Below are 6,794 nucleotides of genomic sequence, written 5' to 3'. Positions count from 1 at the left end.
AATAAAGATTTAGCCAAGGATGTAAATATATTATAAACTACACAGAGGTCAGATTTCCTGAGTGGATGGAGGTACATCTAGCTATTTTTACTTTAATAATAATACTCTAATAATTATTATTATTGTTATTACTACTATTAGTAATATTATTGTTGTTATTATTATTTAACCACTGTATTTCATCTGTCTTTCCTGAATATTTACTTTTTCACAATCCTGTATACAGATTATAGCAAGTAGGCTTCTTTTATTTCTTTCTCTGAAAAAAAATAATAATAAAAAAGGTGGTGGGGAGGCTATGTTTTTGCTTCTTTTAAACACAGGAAGCAATACATTGAATATAAATTCATTCTACTCTATACTACCAACATATATTTTCATGAAATAAAAAATATTATTTCATTCAGTCCTGGGGAAATCTCACGTTGATTGATATTTGGCCTCTTTAGCTACCAGAAAGGATATGGGCCTCTTCATACTTGGACAAGTGCCCTAATACATAATCAATGAGATATATCACACATACGTTGCTTATAGTGTTGCAAGTCAGTTACCCCAGCTCCTGTAGAGGGGTTTAAATTAATCTTTCTCAGCCCAAATAGAATGACAAACAGAATCACTCAGTACACTCTCCTCTGTAATGGAGGAGGTGGGATTGAAAAGCCACCTCCATTTTTACATTTGATGTTGCACTGAGGAGTTGGGGTTTTTAACCAGTAGCTCAGCTGCCCTCTTTATTAAATATATCAGCATCGCTCCATGATTTTATTGTGAATTTAATATATATTCACACAGAACTCCACTACAGCCTATTAACAAAATTAATATATTAACAAAAGAATTTAACTGTTTTATTCTGTGCATTGAAGACAGAGAGGGAGAAAAGAAAATAAAAATATTTACTTTGAACAGATTCAAGTGATTCAACCGTTGTCCACATTCAGATTTTAATTTGAGTCCTATGGGTCTCGCCTGCTTTTTAAATGAATACATCTATTGTCTGATATTTAATTCTGCATGGCCCTAAATGTTCGGAGTCTGTTTGGTCCATTTATGCTATGAAGAACCATTTATACTACTACAGAGCTAGCATAAATTTTAGAAAGGATAAAGTCAGGTCAAAATTTTTTCACTTACTGAAGTAACAGCAGAGTTTTTCAGGGATATTGTTGCTTTCTATCAGCGTGTTCCCGAGCTGATTCACAATACTACATAATTACCTTGCCTCCCTTTCCTTTTACTCATAGAGAAACAATACAAAGTAGAAGTGTTATGATACAATTGCATGACAGCATTCACTTGAAGTCTGAATAATATGTGCACACAGTATCTCCCTGTAGAGACACAGACATATATATATGTCATATATATGTGACATATGTCATATATATATATGACATATATATGACATATATGTCATATATATGTGACATGGTTTTTCTCTACACAGTATCACATCCTGTGAAGACATAACAAAAAAAATACTGTGAATACTTTGTTCTTCTCATAACTGCATAAAATGATTAAGTTTATTTCAATCTTCATTCACAAACATTTTCAAAAGCTGGTCAAAGTTCTTTAAAATTCACATCAAATTCATCAAATTATTATGTCTTGAAAAATAAAATTGAAAAAAAAAAGTAAAACTGTAATGAAAAACATTTTTTTTTATATTTGAAAAAATAGATACTGTCCCTCTCATCTGAAAGTGATATTTAATTTAGAAGTATTCTCATGAAAAGTCAAAAAAATAATAATAAAAGAGAATCAATGTGTTTCATGTCAGATGAAAAAAACATTATGTCCAGGTGCCACACTGGGACAGGCTATGGTAACCATTCTGTCATTCCACATGAATATTTAGTTTTTATCAAAATGCTGTTCACACACAGATAGCACGGTGGGCAACAGATTACTTCAGTTCCTAAATTAAAAAACAAAACAAAACAAAAACAACCACCATATTATGATATACTCCTTTAAGCCTATTTTGTCTACCTGTGCACTATAGTCTGTTTCATTATGACCCAGAGAGACAGCAGCATCTGCAGGAGGAAAGACAGATGTCTGGCAACCACACAACCACAGTGAACCCCCAGCCCAGCAGGACAAGGCAACATATAGTCCAGGCTGATGTTATCCAGTTTTATTTCACCTGTTGCAAACATTATCTGGTGCAGAAAAACAAGATTTACAGGGATTTGTTGGTTTAGTTTATATATATTTTTTTATTTTTTTATTTTTTTGGTTGGTTGGTTTCTCTTTGTTTGTTCGGTAATTTTATATAGAGTATTAACAGTTTTGCTTCCAACCTTTATGTTTCAATGCGTGCAATTCATTACTAAACTTTTCATATCTGATTATTATAATATGAATACTCCTTAAATTGTGATAGCTATTATTAATGATATGTCGATGAGATGTATTTTTGTGCCCTATGGTAGATCTGTAGAACGCTTTGAAAACTTGCTACATCAACTTTATATTTAATTGGTCAAATTCCTCCTTGTTCTAAGTAATATCTCAGACTGGGAGGAATGAGTAGAGAATTTTCATCTTATTTTTTTTCCCCAATTTCTGACAAAAATATGTAGTTTATTTGCACTACAAATGAAATTCAAATAAAAGAAAGGCCAGCACCATTGAGATATTATTCTGTTATTTTATCACTTTGTTGCTTTACATCTAATTCGCACATGAAAAATTATTAAATTATGGTGAAGCAAATCTCTCTATGTCAATGTATATTTTGTGGAAAAGATTTACTTCACTCACTTCTTTTTTTTTTTTTAATTAATGATTTAATGTTGTAATAAAGCTGTCACTATTCAACACAGACTAAAGTGTAAGCTGTTTCAACAAATTACTAGTCTCCTCATTATGGAATCGATTAACATAACAAAAACAATTAATAGACCCAAAATAAAATGTTGAATTCATGACTAATGGTTGAATCATAGTTCAAACACCATGAATCTGGTTCTGAATCTCTATGTTTAACTCTCATGAAAGCTTCAGAAGAAGACTAACAGTTTTGTAAAACTGGATGATATTTCTTCCGTTTGAATTAATTCGTAGCAATGACAATTTTGTTTACTTTCAGAAATACGCATTGCATTTTTTTGATAAATCCTGTAAAATTTATGTGTTGCTCTCATAGCTTCACACTCCTAAATTCTGTTAAACATAAATCAAAATTCTGAACAATACTTCTCAAAAGTCCCACATTGTCCATCAATTCCCATACCTATTTCTGGTGTATTCTGACTGCTGTGCTTCTGAGTTTGCTGGCATGTAAAATCATGTTATTGTACTTATTACATTACTACAAAAACGATTCAATGATAAATCCTGATCATACTAACATATTTTTTCACTTTTTTTTTTTGATAATTTTCTCTTTGAGGCACAAAGCTCCAGAGTACAAAAGTACATGTATTTCAGTTATCTTCAGCTATTTTTTCATTTGTTTCTCTTCAACCTTCACTTTTGTATTATATCCACACTTAATTTTATTCAGCTTCACAAGGAAACTCCCTAGAAGTTTTTTAAGAACCTGACAGGCAAAAACCTGTTACTTATCCAGCACAATTATAAAATGCATATGACTGTATACAGAACATTATCCTAATTTTAACTATTGCTGTTATCAAGACTTTTCCCTGGTACAGAAAAGGTTCTTCCTGCAAGCATGAGAAACTGAAATGCCTTGGTATATGCATGCAATGAAAGAACATCAGGTGGCCAAACTTAAGCATCTCTGAAGGATGATTTCCGCAAGGGTGTTCTGGAGGACAGCTCAAACAACACCCAGGATTCCTTTTTTGCAAATATTAACCTATACATTTTACAAAACTGAACCTCTAACTTTTGTGACTAAAGCTCATTTTTTTAAATACATTTTATCTAAAATTAACACATTGTTCTTTATTAATATCTTAGGAATACTTAAAATTTTGTTTTCAACTATGTTTTTCATCCTACTACATTTAAGATAGATATATTATGAAGATATGGTCACAGCAATTATATAGAAATGGAAAATAACACTTCCAGGGTAATACCATATACCTATTCATAAACTGTTCCATAAGGTAAAAAATAATCATATTAACAAGCCTTGTAGACACAGGTCTCGGATTCAAGTCTGCAACTATATGACCTTACATCAAACCACTGAACCTATCATGACTTTTCAAATTCTGTGCATATCCAGAAACGTTGTCATCTCTGTTTTAAAAATAATTTAATCAAATTTGTATAGTGCTGCATGCAGATGTTAGTATATTAATTCTTCCTAAGTCTTCCAAAATGTAATAAGATTTTGAAGAGATTTTTGTATTAGTTTTAGTCAACCAGTTTAATTAACACTGTCAGTTTAAATAATGCACTTCTGTCTACAAATCAGCCCTTAGTTTTCACATTCATGGTAATGATAATGATACTTATTCACCTCTCTGATCTTCAGATGTAACATGCAGATATAACATGGAGGTCTTTTCCAACCTTGATGATTCTATTAATCTGTTAAGAAAAGGATGGACTTGGTGCTCAGGGACATGGTTTAGTGGGTGACAGTAGGGGGATGGCTGTACCAGATGATCTTGGAGGTCTTTTCCAACCTTAATGATTTTATAATTCTATACTGTTGAAATACCCAAACACTTCACTTGTTAGTATCTTGGTACTAACATGCAGGCTACAGAAAAACGTACCCAGAGAAAAATTCACCTATTTTAATATAAACCTCAGACAAGGGAAAATCCAAAATGTGGTTGCCTCAGAGAGACTTTCAATCAAAATTTCACTTGAGGTAAAAGACTGAATCTTGTCTGTTAACTGAAAGTTTGGGTGTAGACTAAACACAAAAACAAGGACTGGCATTTGATGGGAGAAAAGACAAACAGAGTATTAGATACTTATTTCTCCCTTTGAGCAGGGACTCAACAATTATCCATAAGTTTTTTTAATTATTTTTGTTGTTGTTTTGGAAAACTTAACATGAGGAAAAGTTAATACATGCTACACTGGAATGAGAGCTCTTCTACTATAGATTTTTAGATGCACTTTCTTCTTATGAGTGAAGAGCTTTGGGTAAAGGACAACGCTGCTCTTAATGGAGATTCAGCAAGTACTCCCAGCCAGCACTTCAGAAATCTTGAACACTTGAATAACAGCTCTGTTTTGCTGTTCCAGTTTTATTAATTTTCACCTTCCTTCTTCTTTTTACTGTACTTATTCCAATTCACCATTCCAATCTAAATACAAACAAAAACAACAACAACAAAAACAACAGCAAAACAAGCAAACAAACCCAACTTAACAATTAAAGCAACTTTCATTAGCATCTTAAAATTAGTGTATTTGAGGGAATTACATTAAATTGCTCTGAGGTGTTACTTTACCTGCACTGGTCAGTGTGCAAAAAGCTTACTACTTTGTCATACATCTTCAAAACTGCTTTAGAAAGTAATGTGCTTAAAAGGAGCCTAAATAACCTTAAGGGAGAATTGATTCATATGTGACTTCAATTCTCTCTGCTCATACAGTTGAAAGAGTGAAATCTAGATCTAGATGTATATTTAAGACCCAAATGCCAACTGTGGCTGCATTTCAGACTTGCTGCATGACCTTCAGCAAATCATTTAATCTGTTGGTGCTGCAGGTTCCCCAGCTGCAAAATGGAAGTAACTCTTACTTCCTGTTGAGAATCTATGAGAATGGAAAATGATGCATAAGAGTTAAAATATTCTTGCAAGATAAAAAGAATAACTCTAAGTGGAATGTACATGAATCTGCTTCTTACCCATTGGACTTACATTGGCATTTACAGAGTTATTCCTGGTTTACCACATCATAAACAAGTCAGAGTCACGCTCAGCTGAACACGTGTTGACATAATTAGCATACCACAAGAAAAGCAAGAGTTGTAAAGCTCAGGCTGACCTATAAGTAAAGATAGGAACATTTTAGCAAAATAAGAAAAATGTACTTGAAAATGTTAAGCTTGATGGTTTAATGTCAGTCCAAATTAAATTAATTCCTAGGAAATATATTTTGGATAAATATCAAATAAATACCTTTAGATGGAAAGTTTGAAATAGGGCTTAGTTGAACATCATTAATGGTGTGGCTTCTCTCAACATTGATTAAGCTCATTGGCTCTGAGCAAGAAGTTTGCCCAGCAAGTGATTTTTTTTTTTTTTCAAGCAGGTCTTGTTTGAAAGGGATAATTGTGCCCAGCAGATCTTGTTTCTAATGCTTCTTATATATAGTGAAATACTGTAATTTAACAGCTTGCTGGGGGAACAAGAATTTGTTCCAGTTCCTGATTTAAATGTTTATGCTAATTGCTATTTATTGGCTCAGATGCAAATGATAGGTTGGCCAAAGTGAAATTTTATGACGAGCAAACTCCCCCCTTTTGTGCAAATTGAAAAAGTGAAACAAGAAGAGGATGAAATGAGCCGAAGATGGTCTTAATGGCTGCTTTTTAATGGGGAAGATAAAATTAAGACTGATTTACGTGGCCAACTCCCCTGTTTTCTCTTATCAGCTCATTTGGCAGGAAAAATGGAAAAGTAATTGTTCCTCTTTCAATGTGGGCCTCAAACCATTATTTATTGGCTGAAATTAATCGCTGTTTATCCTTCATTCACGTGGAAACCGCTCTATCAGCATTATGAACCCCAGCAACTCAACTAGTCCCTTGCAATTTAGCCAACAGCAAGCACAGATCCTGATGAGCCGTGCCTTAATTTTCTGGGCTGTGGGAGTTAATGAAGACTCCTTTC

The 6,794-nt window shown here is 33.0% G+C and overlaps 1 long non-coding RNA gene across 2 annotated transcripts; it reads right to left on the bottom strand.

The window, feature by feature from the left end:
- Window positions 1-2,306: 2,306 nt before the first annotated feature.
- Window positions 2,307-6,461, bottom strand: LOC137852968 (uncharacterized). Of its 2 annotated transcripts, none has more exons than XR_011094107.1 (3): window positions 6,081-6,461; window positions 5,820-5,946; window positions 2,307-5,712 (listed from the first exon to the last, which is right to left on the bottom strand). It is a non-coding gene; the product is annotated as an uncharacterized lncRNA (long non-coding RNA). The 2 variants fall into 2 exon arrangements; XR_011094108.1 differs by having other exon boundaries at window positions 2,307-5,258; window positions 6,081-6,460.
- Between the last annotated feature and the right edge of the window lie 333 nt (window positions 6,462-6,794).

The sequence above is a fragment of the Anas acuta genome, chromosome 3 (assembly GCF_963932015.1).
Source record: "Anas acuta chromosome 3, bAnaAcu1.1, whole genome shotgun sequence".
NCBI lineage: Eukaryota > Metazoa > Chordata > Aves > Anseriformes > Anatidae > Anas > Anas acuta.
Note: the sequence above shows the minus strand (reverse complement) of the source record. Positions and strands in the feature narration are given on the sequence as shown.